Consider the following 13,874-nt stretch of genomic DNA (forward strand, 5'->3'; position numbering starts at 1 on the left):
CATACCAGCTCTGTTTTCAGGCAGGCTGTCCCCTTGTGACTGAAGATGGATGCAGGAAGGTCCCACATCACATCCTCCCATCACAAGTCCAGTGGAAAAGAACATTCCTTAACAGTGCCAGAAAAGGTATCATTGGTTTCTGATCCCTGAAACAAGCACTGTGGCCAGGACAAAACAGTGCCCTGATTGCCCAGATCTGAGCCACCTGCCCCAGAGGATGGGAGCTCAACCCAAAGAACATGAATGGAGGATAGGGAAAGGGCAGCTTCCCAGACATAAACTGGGTAACTGTCTTCAGCTGGAGCATGAACGGGTCCTAGGAAGTAAAAACTAAAGGGGTTCATTGCAACCTTGTTCTAAGCTAATAAACGTCAATTGACTTCATGCAAAATACAACTAAGAAACACCCACCAGATCCGGAGGGAGAAAGAGACAGCAGTAAAAAGTATATTTGACAATCGAACTAAAGAAAGGAAGAAAAGAAACAGAACAATATTTTTAAAGGACATTTGTTCCTAAATCCTGTGGGGTATTTTTTCAAAGATTTTATTTATTTATTTGACAGAGAGAGAGAGAAAGAGAGCACAAGCAGAGGGAGGAGAAGTAGGGTCTTGGCCAAGCAGGGAGCATGACCAGGGGCTCCATCCCAGGACCCTGGGGTCAAGACCTGGGCCGAAGGCAGACACTTAACTGACTGAGCCACCCAGGGCGCTCCTAAGTGCTGTTGCTTAAGCAACCAAGCCCCAACTACAGCAGCTGCCATAGCCCAGTAGCCACAAGGGAGAAGCAGAGAGACAAAGAGTAAGGGCTGAGTCTCTACCCCGTGCACAGTTGGACTGAGACCCTGGGCACACCGACCACGATGAAGAGAGAGAAGCAAGTGCAGGCAAATCACGAGGACAGCAGATGGTGGCCAGGTCTACTTGGAAGCAGTGGGCCCTGGGGCAGCCAACCAGGGCAGCTGCACAGAGAGGAGACATGGAGCAAGGGGGCAGGGCCTCCCCTCGTGACTGATGGAGAGTCGCGGTATTGAGTATTCAAGCCAGGAGAAAGGAAGAAACAAGTGAAAAGAGGCACAGCCATGAACTGACCTTCCAGCATGCAGTGATTCTCCTACTTTTGCCAGTTTTTAGCAGAGTATTCTGTGCCTTGGAGAGGGATAAGGAGGGAAGGGCCACCAGGGTGGGTGGGTGCGGGGAGGGGAGGAAGGAGAAGGGGCGGGAGATACAGATGGGCCTGGTGTGTTCAATTTGCCAACATACAGAATAACACCCAGTGCTCATCCCATCAGGTGCCCCCCTCAGTGCCCGTCACCCAGTCACCCCCATGCCCCGCCCACCTCCCCTTCCACCACCCCTAGTTCGTTTCCCAGAGTTAGGAGTCTCTCATGTTCTGTCTCCCTTTCTGATATTTCCCACTCATTTTCTCTCCTTTCCCCTTTAATCCCTTTCACTATTTTTTATATTCCCCAAATGAATGAGACCATATAATGTTTGTCCTTCTCCGACTGACTTACTTCACTCAGCATCATACCCTCCAGGTCCATCCACGTCGAAGCAAATGGTGGGTATTTGTCGTTTCTGATGGCCAAGGAATATTCCAGTGTGTACATAGACCACAGCTTCTTTATCCATTCGTCTGTCGATGGACACCGAGGCTCCTTCCACAGTTTGGCTATTGTGGACACTGCTGCTACGAACATCGGGGTGCAGGTGGGGGAGCGCCAATCTTTACGGGAAGGGCAGGCTTTCTTTCCCTCCACACGTTGCGTTGGCTTTGGTTCTCCGAGCCTTTGAAGGGTCGCGGCAGGCAGGACAGAGGGAGGCTCGTCTCATTTACCAGTGGGGGAAGCCCCGGGGTCCTGAGCTCGCCCTGGAGGCGCCCAGAGCAGGTTGGTGAGGGGTGAGGCTGGAGATGGAAGAGCCTTTACGGCTGGTACAGAGCCCTCGTTACATATTCTGGGGTTCAGAGCAAGCATTTCCCTGTTTGAAACCTGGTTTAGCCATTTCACACCTCTTAAGAGTGTCAGACTTTGAGAAAGTCACCAGTTCTTGCAGGACTCCTTGACACGGGTGTTCGGAGTCAGCAGGCACAGTGCTGGAGGGAGAGTAGCCGTGGGGAGACAGGGGCAGGCACCCAGGCTCGGGTGGGCCAGAGGCGGCTAAGGATGTGCACGACCGGAGAGGAAGCCTACCTGAGGCGAGGCACCTGCAAACATCCACCAGATGTTTCTCTGCCTGCTTGCCCTGCAGAGACTCGAGAAGCCCAGGCCAGGCCGCCCCACGATGGGCCTCTTCGGCATGAAGATGATTCTGGGCCACAGGCAGCCAAGACCCTCCGGGCTCAAGGGAAACCTTTGCTCCTGCCTTCACCACATAGAAGAATCAAGAGGGTGTCCTTCTCAGAAGGGTTATTAGCAGGGATGCTTCGATCTGAGTGGCCCATCGGGACGCAGGGCAAACGTCCGATTGCCAAACACCTGCTCTTAGCACCCTGTGAAGTGCGTTCCTTTCCTTAAAGTCCCAGACTCCGACCCCCTTTCCCTTGGCTCAGGATGACACAGATACCTCATTTGCCTGATGGCCCTTAGAAATTCCATGTCTGTGTGGATTCCTCATACATAAGCGATTACATCTTATTTTCTCCTGTGACTCTGTCTTCTTGTCAATTTGAGTCTTAGTCCGGCTCCAAGGACTTAGAGGGGACAGGAATTCCCACCCCCTGACCGGACACAGGATCTGACCTAGGGAGAACAGACTGGGGAGGAAAACTGATTACAGGTCCTTGATTCTGGATTCAAAAAGCAAACAGATCATACTGGCCTCTGGGAGGGGATCTTGTGTTGAGATCTGGGAGCAAATTATTTTAAGGACAGGAAGGCATGGTGAAAAGAAGTCCTTGGGGAGGAAATAATTTCCAATCGCTCACACCTTTTGCCAGGCATTGATATAGTATATTTATGTATATAATCTATACACAGAATGCCTCACTTAGTTCCTGTTAAAATCCTATAAAAGAAGAGACTGTTAATAATATTTCCTACTCTACAGAAAGCCAAAGCACAGGGAGATTATGTAGCTTATCTAAGGTCCCAGAGCTAGTTAGAGATGAGCTAGGATTAGAACCCAGGAAGTCCTGGTTTCAGAGTCAAAACCTAAAACCACTGGGTCAGCCAGAGCTGAGGAGGGCTTAGGGGCTCATAACCTAGGTTCCGTAACCTGCCTTGGCACTGGCCGTGGGGTCCCAGCAACTGTCCCCTGGTGAGCACAGAGTTTGAGTACCTTGGAGCAGCTTGCCTGAGCGTGATAGACTTTTGGAGAAGCTTTGTGAGACAGGGAGGGGAGAGAAAGAAATGGTCCCAGCTCCCAAGAATAGGATGCATTTCACACACGGCACCAGGAAATCAGACCCAAGTCTCCCTTTCAAGATCCGTTTTCCCCTCACCGAGCACACTTAAAGAGGAGAAAATGAATCCTGCCCATCGAAAAAGGGCAGGCTGTAATGAAAAACAACTTTAAAGACACTTCAGCACATAAAGTCTTTGAGCTACATCACTGACAATGGTTTACAAGTTTATTTTCAATTTGCAGTTATGCTGAGCAGACACTTTGGGAAGTGCGCTGCGGGCCGGGAGGCGGGAGGCCTGCTGCAGCATCATCTGCTCAGCGTCCATCTGCACAGAGTGGGTTGTCACAGACCATCAGGTGCGGGTGTAGCCAGACACATCATCCACCAAATGGCCAGCCAGGAGAGTTTTCAAGATTATTTTCCTCACCAGTTTTGCTAAGCATACAATTCTAAGAAAGCAGGTTTCTTGGCAAAGACGTTTTCTCCCCCTGAAGAAAAAAACTCTGCTTTGAGCAAAGAAAGCGCAGGCTTCGAGTCCACATCTGAATCCCAGCCCTGGCACTTGCTAATCGGCAGCCAGGAGCAAGGTATGCAAACGCTGCAGACTTGGCTTCCTAACTTACAAGGGCAAAGATGTCATTTATAAAGTGGGGCTGGAGGGGGAAATTAAAGGAGATGGTAGCCGTTGTCGTCTTCTTCTTCTTCTTCTTCTTCTTTTTTTTTTTTTTTTTAAGATTTTGTTTATTTATTCATGAGAGACACAGGGAGAGAGGCAGAGGGAGAAGCAGGCTCCCTGCGGGCACCTGATGTGGGACTCCATCCTGGGACCCCTGGATCGCAACCTGGGCCAAAGGCAGAGGCTCAACCAGGCACTCCGCCCTTGTCTTCTTAATGGCTACATAAAAACAAGATTTTTTGCTTCACCATTGTGTCCTCAGCACTTAGCATAGCAATGGCACTAATAGGTGCTAAATAAATAGGTATTGAGTGAATGAATGTGTGGATAACGCCGCCGTCTTTTGAAACTGACCTCTAGGGACCTGTGAGAGCTAATTTCTTCTTTATTTCTCCTAAAGGCAAAAGAGCTCTCTCAGCCTGTTCCTTTCTAAGGGGATTACTTCCTCTGACTGTTAGAATGTCTGTTATCCTAGGAATTTCTTCAAATTTGGGGTGGGGGGGTTTGGGGGGTGTTTTGTTTCCTACATCCACGTCTTCTTCATTGTCTTATTCCCTTGTTTTGTAATTAGTCATTTTCACTGAGCTTCCTAGAAAGGACAAATCGAAGCTAAATTTTTTAGTATTTTCATTTCTAAAATGTTGCTATTGTAGCTTACTATTGACGATTAATAGCATCAGTATAGAATTTGAGTCTGAAGATTTTTCCCCTTGGAATTTTTTTTTTAATTTTTATTTATTTTATGATAGTCACACAGAGAGAGAGAGAGGCAGAGACACAGGCAGAGGGAGAAGCAGGCTCCATGCACCAGGAGCCCGATGTGGGATTCGATCCCGGGTCTCCAGGATCGCGCCCTGGGCCAAAGGCAGGCGCCAAACCGCTGCACCACCCAGGGATCCCTCCCCTTGGAATTTTTAAGGCAATTCTCTAGTATTTCCCATCACATCTAGCATTGCTGAATAAAGAAAATTTGGAAAATGTGGGTTAGTGTAAGAAAGATTAAAAGCAATGGTAATCCTACTACCCAAAGATAACCCTGTTCACACTGTGATATGTACCTTCCCAGGACACACACACAGCACACCTATGTACACACACACAAAGGCCACATTGTGTATATGGTTTCACATCATGACTTTAATTTTCTGTCATGCTATCCTCATGTCATCATATATAACAGAGTTACTTTTAAGGCCCTTTTCAACCCTAAGGATCAATGATTCTATGACTTGTTAAGAAGAGATTGTGACATATGGATGGTTTCAGTAAAAATAGCAGACAGTTTAGGAGTTGGTTTCATTGATACAAGCATGAAATAGAACTGTGGCAAAGGAAGATAAGGTTAACTGCCTGCCAAGTGCTTTTCATTTAGGGACACAGAAGGTTCTCAGTGAGTAGAAGGGAATCAAAGACATATTACAGATGAGGCTCAATAAATCATCTGAGTACAAGCTATAGTCAGGAAAAGCATGGTAGGATGGAGAAAAGGCTGAGCAGGGCCTCCTGGGAGGAGCATCACGTGCAGCCTTTAGGATGAAAGGGGGACCATATATAAGCAAAGTGCTCAAGGCCCCAAACGGGGGACGGGCAAGCAGCGCCAGCCTCAAAGGCTTGCAATTAAAGAGGACAAGCAGTGACCGAACGCATTTACCTAACGGAACACACAGTCTCCAGCGCTGTGGGAGCACATCGCGTGGGTGAGGTTCAAAAAGAAAAGGAGAGAAGTAAAGAAGAGGAAAGCAAAGGAAAATAGAGCAGGAAGCCTGGGATGGAAATGAGGTCCATGAAGACGAGGGCTCCAGCTGAGGACAGAAACCAGAAGCATCAAACAGCAAAGACACCTCTGTGGTGCCAACCTCGGGGTCGTGATGGTGGCACCGAGGCACCTTCCCATTTCCCCCTGCAATAGCAATAAAAGGTCACAATGCATTGTGGCAGCCCTGAAAACTGGAAACAAATATCAACAATCCAACACTGAAAGGTTTTTCTGCTAGACAAAGCCCAGGTGAGGGGCTTCACCATGTGAGACAGAGTGGCTGGTCTGTACGGGAGGGTGAGAGGGCAGCAGAGGGAGTGAGAGACACTATTCCCCACCCCTCTTGTCCTGCGTGGCTCCTGACCTCAAGGACGTAAGTCCTATTATGGAGAGTGAAGCAGCGCACACGTGTGTGCACGTCGATAGGATCCTTGGGGACACTTCTTTCCCCATACAGGGAGAGATGCCCTATCGTGCAATGAGAACATGGTAAACGTAGACTTGTGGTAGATGACACTGTCACATGTGATCAGGCTTCAATCGGGTAGAAACAGGAAGCTTCGTGGCATAATGCACTCTGGAGACTGTATTTGCCATGCTTCCACTTGAACTGTCAGAGAAAATTCAAGAGTAAATGTTCAGACAACTTCTAATATGAAAGGACGAGTGGTCTTCTATGAATGAGAAGAGGAGGAAGCAGTAGACGACCCTTGGTAGGTCCAGGAGAGCTGTGTTAGATCACATCTGTCAGAGTCGGCACTGGATAGTCCTTGCAAGTCAAGGTCTGCCAGAGAGTCTCCATGCTTCTAGAAGGCCAGGGAGCCAACCCTTCCCAACCTGCTGCACTGACAGAGCGGTCTTCCATAGAATTTAAACCTAGAAGAAGTGAAAAGGTGTCATGGATTTGAAGGAGGGAAGGGAAATCTTTCATAGAAAACAAAAGAAAAAATTCGAAAGCACTTGTGGAAATTTCCTTGCTTTACTGTGCTTTGCAGATATTGCCTTGTTTTACACATTGAAGGTGTGTGGCGGCCCTGTATAGATCAAGTCAACCCTACGGCACCACTTTTCCAACAGCATTTGCTCACTTCGTATCTCTGTGTCACATTTTGGTAATTCTCACAATTTTTCAAGCTTTTCCATTATCACTGTATTTGGTATGGTGATGTGTGATCAGTGGTGTTACTGCTGTATTGGTTTGGAGGCACTGCAAACCACACCCTTAGAAGACAGCCGATCTGATTGCTAGATGTTTTGAGTGTTCTGAGTGCCCCACGCACTGGGAAGTCCCCTGTCTCTCTCCCTGTCCTCAGGCTTCTCTGGTCCCTAAAACACAGCAATATTGAAATTAGGCCAGTTGATAACCCTACAGGGGCCTCTAAGTGTTCAAGTGAAAGGAAAAGTTCGGTGTCTCACATTTTAAATCAAAAGTTAGAAATGATTACGCTTGGTAAAGAAGGCGCGTTGAAAGCAGTCACAGGCCCAAAGCTAAGCCTCTTATACCGAGTTGTGAATGCAAAGGAAAAGTTCTTGAAGGAAATTAAAAGGGCTACTCCAGTGAACACATGAATGATAAGAAAGTGAAACAGCCTTATTGCTGATATGGAAGAAGTGTTAGCGGTTTGGATAGAGAAGCAAACCAGCCACCACAATCCCATAAACCAAGCCTAATCCAGAGCAAAGCCCTAACTCTCTTCAATTCTCTCAAGGCTGAGAAAGGTGGGCCACCTGCAGAAGAAAAGTTAGAAGCTAGAAGAGTTGGTTCATGAGGTCTAAGGAAGGAAGCCAGCTCTATAACATAACTGCAATGTGAAGCAGCAAGTATTCCAGGAGATCCAGCTGAGATAATTAAAGAAACTAGCTACACCAAACAACAGATTTTCAATGTAGACAAAACAGCCTTCTGTTAGAAGATGCCATCTAGGACTTTCCATAACTAGAGAGGGAAAGCCAAGGCCTGGATTCAAAGCTTCAAAGGATATGCTGACTCTCTTGTTAGCACCTGGTAACATTACATTAAAGCCAATGCTCACTTACCAGCTGGAGAATCTGAGGGCTCTTAAGAATTATGCTAAATCGACTTTGCCTGTGCTCTGCAGCTAGAATAACAAAGCCTAGATGACAGCGCATCCATTTACAACATGGTTTACTGAATATTTTAAGCCTACAATTGAGAACTACTGTTAAGAAAAGAAGATGCTTTCAAAATATTATTGCTCTGACAAGGTACTTGGTCATCCACAAGCTTTAAAGGAGAAAGACAATGAGATTAGTGTGCTTTTCATACCTATTAAGATGACATCCGTTCTACGGCCCAAGGGTCAAGGAGTTAATTCAACTATTGAGTTTTATTATTTGTAAGAAATAATAATGTGAGAAATACATTTCATAAGCTGTGGCTTCCATATATAGTGATTCCTCTGATGGATCTGGGCAAAGTAAATTAAAACCCTTCTAGGAAACTTTACCATTCTAGATGTCGTGAAGTGTATGAAGGATTCACAGGAAACAGTCAAAAATATCAACATTGACAACAGTTTGGAAGAAGTTTATTCCAACCCCCATGGATGACTTTGACAGATTCAAGACTTCCGTGAAGGAAGTAACTGCAGATGTGGTAGTTATAGCAAGAGAACTAGAAGTATAGCCTGAGGATGGACAGGATTGCTGCAAGGTCATGATAAATCTTGAACAGATGAGGACTTGCTTCCTATGGATGAGCAAAGAGAGCGATTTCTTGAGATGGAATCTACTCCTGGTGAAGATGCTGCGAAGATTGAACAGAAATTGCAGAAAGGACTTAGAATATTACACAAACTTAGTTGATAAAGCAATGTCAGGGTTTGAGAGGATTGATTCTAAGTTTGAAAGAAATTCTACTATGGGTAAAATGCTATCAAACAACATTACATGCTACAGAGAAATCATGAAAGGAAGATAGCCTACAATACAGTATATACATAACTTTTATACGTCCTGGGAAGCCAAAACATCTATTTGACTTGCTTTATTGCAATATTCACTTTATTGCAGTGGATGGAAGTAAATCTGCAATATGTCCTAGGTGTGCCTGTACTTCATGTTTTCTTATGTGTTTCTATGAATCAAGAGATTAGATAGAGAGAAGAAGCTCAAACACAGAATTATTTGAAACAATTAGCCTTAAAAAAGGCCATATAACGCACACGCACACACATACACACACGGACACTAAAAGTATAATAGTATATTAAAATCTACAATGAAAGTAGTAAAGAGCAGAGATGATACTAGAAAAATAGGGTTCAATTATTTGAAAGACAGAGTGTGAGGGAAGAGGATAATATGAAGTCTATGGATAAGGAATATTTCCTAGGGAGAGGTCAAGGGCTACAGAGGAATGTATAAAGGGCAGGGCTCCTGAGGATAACCAGGAGGAATGGAAGCACAACATGAGAGCAGGGAACCTTGGTGATTGAAGAAAATGGGCCTTTGTGTCAACAGGCATAGATTCAGACTGATTAGCTTGAAAAAAAAAATTTCAGCTATTTTAATCTCGAGATTATCATCTATGAAATGGGGACACTCATCATTCCTACTTGATATGGTCATTTTTGGAGTTAAAGCTTTGTGCCAGACACCAAGGAAAAATTCCAAAATAGCTACATTTGTGGGGGAAAAAAATCCCTGCATAGGCATGTCTTGATTTGTGTTTAATTTCAAGAATGGTTTTTGGTTTTTTTGTATTTTCTATTTTCTGATTAGTAATGATAGTTTCGGTTTTTTTTTTTTTTTAATTTGATGGTTGAAGGAAAAGAGGGATCCCACAATTAGGAAAATAAAAAATCTGTTACTTTTAAAGTAAGAATCATTCTGATTTTGGTCCTTTCCTAATTAAAGAGATGATGATGTGCCAATATCCATGGGGTATTTTCTTTTCCATCTTTATTCAAATTTAATTCAGAAAATGAATAAATACTGAGATTTTTAGAGAAACTATTCAAGTTTGATTATTTTGTTCCCAGTTGCTGCCTCAGCCCACTCCATAATCACTATATCCCACTAGTGCTGTAACAAATGATCAGAAACTTAGCAGAATAAAACAATACAAATTTATTACATCACAGTTCTGTAGGTCAGAAGTTCTACCCAGGTCTCATTGGGCTAAAATCAAGGTGTTGGGAAATCTGCATTTCTTCAGCATTTGTCTCTTTGCCTCTTCCAGCTTCTAGAGACTCCCTGCATCCTTGGACTATGGCCTCCTGCCTCCTTCTTCAAAGCCAGCAACAGTAGGTAGAGTCTTTCTGACATTGCATTGCATCACTCTAATTTCCTCTCCTGCCTTTCTCTTCCCCCTTTGAGAGCCTTTGTGATAATGGTGAACCCACCAGATAATCCATAATAATCTCCCTATCTTAAAGTCAGCTGATTAGTAACCTTAATTCTCCTTTACCATGTACAGTAACATATTCACAGGTTCCAGATATCAGGATGAGGATGTCTTTGAGGGGAGTGGTTGCCATTATTCTAAATACCACAGCCAGTAAACAGGCTTTATCAGTAAAAATAAACATTTTGAACACTGAGAATGGGGCTTCCAAGGTGGGGGGGGGGTTCCTTCTCCATCAGATACACAGGCTCTTCTACTAAAAAGTGGGAGATTGATTTGGGGACCATAAATGTCAATGTTACCTATTCACTGTTTTGGTTTGGTTTGTTTTCAATGAATCTGTAATGCATTCTCATGGTTGAAAAAGAGAAGATTTTTTTAAATATCTAGTGAAAAATAGCCCCCTTAAGGCTGATTCCCACGTCTGTCTGTTCCAAACCTCTACCCACTTATAACTCTATTGGCACATTCCTATGTATACTATATTGTTTGTACATAGACAATTACAAATGTATCTAAATTTTCTGACCCATTTTTTTAACCTCAAAGGTTCTATGATCTGTACCATATTTTCTTTATTGTGGTAAAAACATATGACATAACATTTACCATCTTTGCCAATTTCTAAGTATATCGTTTAATAGTGTTAGGTGCATTCTCATTATTGTGCAACCACTCTCCAGAACTTTTCATCTTATAAAACTGAAACTCTGGACCCATTAAACAACAACTTCTCATTTCCCCTTCCTCTAGGCCCCAGTAACTACCATTGTACTTTCTGTTTCTATGAATTTGACTACTCTAACTAAATAGAATCAACATTTGTTTCTTTGTGACTGGCTTATTTCATTTAGCATACTGTTCCTCAAGGTTCATCCATGCTGTAGAATATGTCAGAATTTTCTTCCTTTTAAGGATGAATAATATTCTGTTGTATGTATATGCCACATTTTGTTTATCCATTTATCCCGGGATGGATACTTGGGTTGCTTCCACCTGTTAGCTATTGTGAATAGTGCTATCGTGAACATGGACATAGAATGTACCATGACATTTTCATTTTATCAGTGTTATAACTTGGAGATCTTTTCACATTATGTATGAAGAGCTTTTCATTTCTTTCTTTTTTAAAAAATAATATAAAATTTTATTATATTGATGGATCTCTATAGAGTTAACACATCGGTGAACATCTGTGCCCTTTCTACTTAACAGACTTTTCAAGGTGAAAAAGTCTACCTTCAAAAATCTATTCATATTCAAGTTGTCTTTCTTAGAAAAAATCATCAACAATACAAGATTCCTAGGTATTTTGACTGAATTTCTCTGATAAAGTTAAAGATATATTTGAGTTGATCTAGAGATGAATACAAATATTGAACTCAGGACTGGAAAAATCCAAACAGTTAGCATTGAAAGTATTTAAACAAAGGATTAAGTAAGATAATTGTTATAACTAAACACATATTTTAAAAATAAAAATTAAGATGCATTACTAAGTTAATAATGATTTGAAAATAATCTGAATGAAAGTCAGGTATTATAACACCACAATGTATTTTTTTAAAAAGATGAGGGGAAATTAAAATTTGCTAAATTCCTTAGCCTATCTAGACAAGTGTCAAAGATCTTTATTTTTTGTGTGTTTTGAGCAATTCAAGAAATAGGAATTAAAACATGTTCAACATAAAAATTATCAGCAATAGAATTTAAAATTATATGAGTGCATTATAAGTTATCAGAGAATAATGACACCTTTGCTATTGGGCAATCCTTGAAATCCTTGGGCAGAGGGAGAAGAAAAGGCAAGAATATTGAGAAATATATCACAGTAAATGAAAATAATAAGACAAACTATAAAAGAAATTCAAATATAAGAGAAGGGAATAAGGGCACCCTCAGAACTTGAAGTTGAAACCAAGGAGCCAAAAGAAATGAGTGAGGTCAAAGGAAATCTTGGCCAAATAAATAAAAATAACTAAACTGGAAAAAATATTACAAACAGGGTAAGGAAGTTCAAAATTGCCAATGCTATTCAATACAAAGAAAATGGCAAATGTCATATCTGACCAGAGAGAGAAAAGTTTATTGAATACAAGGAAACTAGAGACAGATTTGCATCTACACCAAATGGTATATTAGGAAAAGAAGAATCTAGGGAATTTGTTCCTGGGTAAAGTTTTGGATTATCAGTCAGATACCAGAAGATCCAAGAGATCTGTATTGGAAAGAGATTGCAGAGGTATGAACTGGGAAGGGCACAAGATTGTATCTGCAAAATGCATGCACATACCCGAAAGATGTGTAAGAAGGAAGTAATTTGAAACTCGGTTAGGCTTTCTGCATACAAGAAAGATAGCATAAAGATTCCACCACTTTGAGAAAAATGGGAACAAAATAACCTCCAAATTTAAATATGTAAAATAGTGTGGGGGCTCTTGGGTGGCTCAGCCAGCTACAGCTATGTGTCTGTCTTCAGCTCAGGTCATGATCTCGGGATCCTGGGATGGAGCACCACGTGGAGCTCTCTGCTTAGCAGGGAGTCTGCTTATCCCTCTCCCGTCCTTCCCCCCATTTGTGTGTACATGCTGTCTCTCTCAAATAAAATCTTTCTAAATAAAAATCAATCAATCAATCAATCAATAAATAAATAAAATCAGTGTGTATGATACACATTTAGGAAAGGACATATTATTAGGTACCCACTTAAAGAGTCCAAAAGAGGGATGCCTGGGTGGCTCAGCAGTTGAGCACCTGCCTTCGGCCCAGGGCGTGATCCTGGAGTCCCAGGATCAAGTCCCGCATCAGGCTCTCTGCATGGAGCCTGCTTCTCTCTGCCTGCGTCTCTGCCTCTGTGTGTGTGTGTGTGTGTCTCTCATGAATAAATAAATATATTTTTTAAAAGAGTCCAAAATAAAGTCACATAAAAAGAAGTTGGCTAGTATAGTAGCATTGATGCAATTAATTTGCAAGGTAGGAGAGAAGCCATAAAATGTGAGTGAAAGGCATATTCTTTTTTTAATGATGCTATGAAAATAATCAAAACTAATTTATTAAAAGCTGGGAATTCAATTACAATTTATATGGAAGAGGAGCAAATTTCTTGTAATTATAATATTTCAGAACTAAAAGCAACCTCAGAGAACATTTCATGCTACTGCTGTATTAGAAAACAAATACGTAAGACAATCTTTGAGGAATAATGAAGAGGCAGAAAGCAAATCAGCCTTTTGACAACAGTGGTTGCCAACATCGAAAACCTTCCACTTTCTCAAAGGAAAAAGTGAAAACAAAGGCTTGGAGAGCTGATTTAGATATTCTTATTTGTAGATGAAGTGTATGGTATAAATAGAAAAAAATGAAGAAATTTGAGAAGAAATACAGAGGAAAATATTTTTTTAAATAGAAGGCATTCTTATTTGTAGATTTTGGCAAAAAGAGAAAAGGAAAGACAGAAGGCAAACAAAAACAAATGCTTTTACATTTCGACATCTGAGAATAAGAAGAAAGAATTATAAAGCCAAGGAAATAAAACCAAATGCTTTCAGGTGGCACAGAAGGAGAATCCACAGGTGATGTGGGAGGTCAGCAGCCACAGGTAAGTGGGCCGGGATAAGACCTGGAGGTATGAGGGACAACTGTGGCATGGACAGCTTATGCAATGAGGAATAAAAGGACTGATTAGCCAAGGCAGAGGCACAGCTGACTGAGCCTGAAATTTTGAT

This window comes from Canis lupus, chromosome 36 (genome assembly GCF_003254725.2).
Source record: "Canis lupus dingo isolate Sandy chromosome 36, ASM325472v2, whole genome shotgun sequence".
Taxonomy (NCBI): Eukaryota; Metazoa; Chordata; class Mammalia; order Carnivora; family Canidae; genus Canis; species Canis lupus.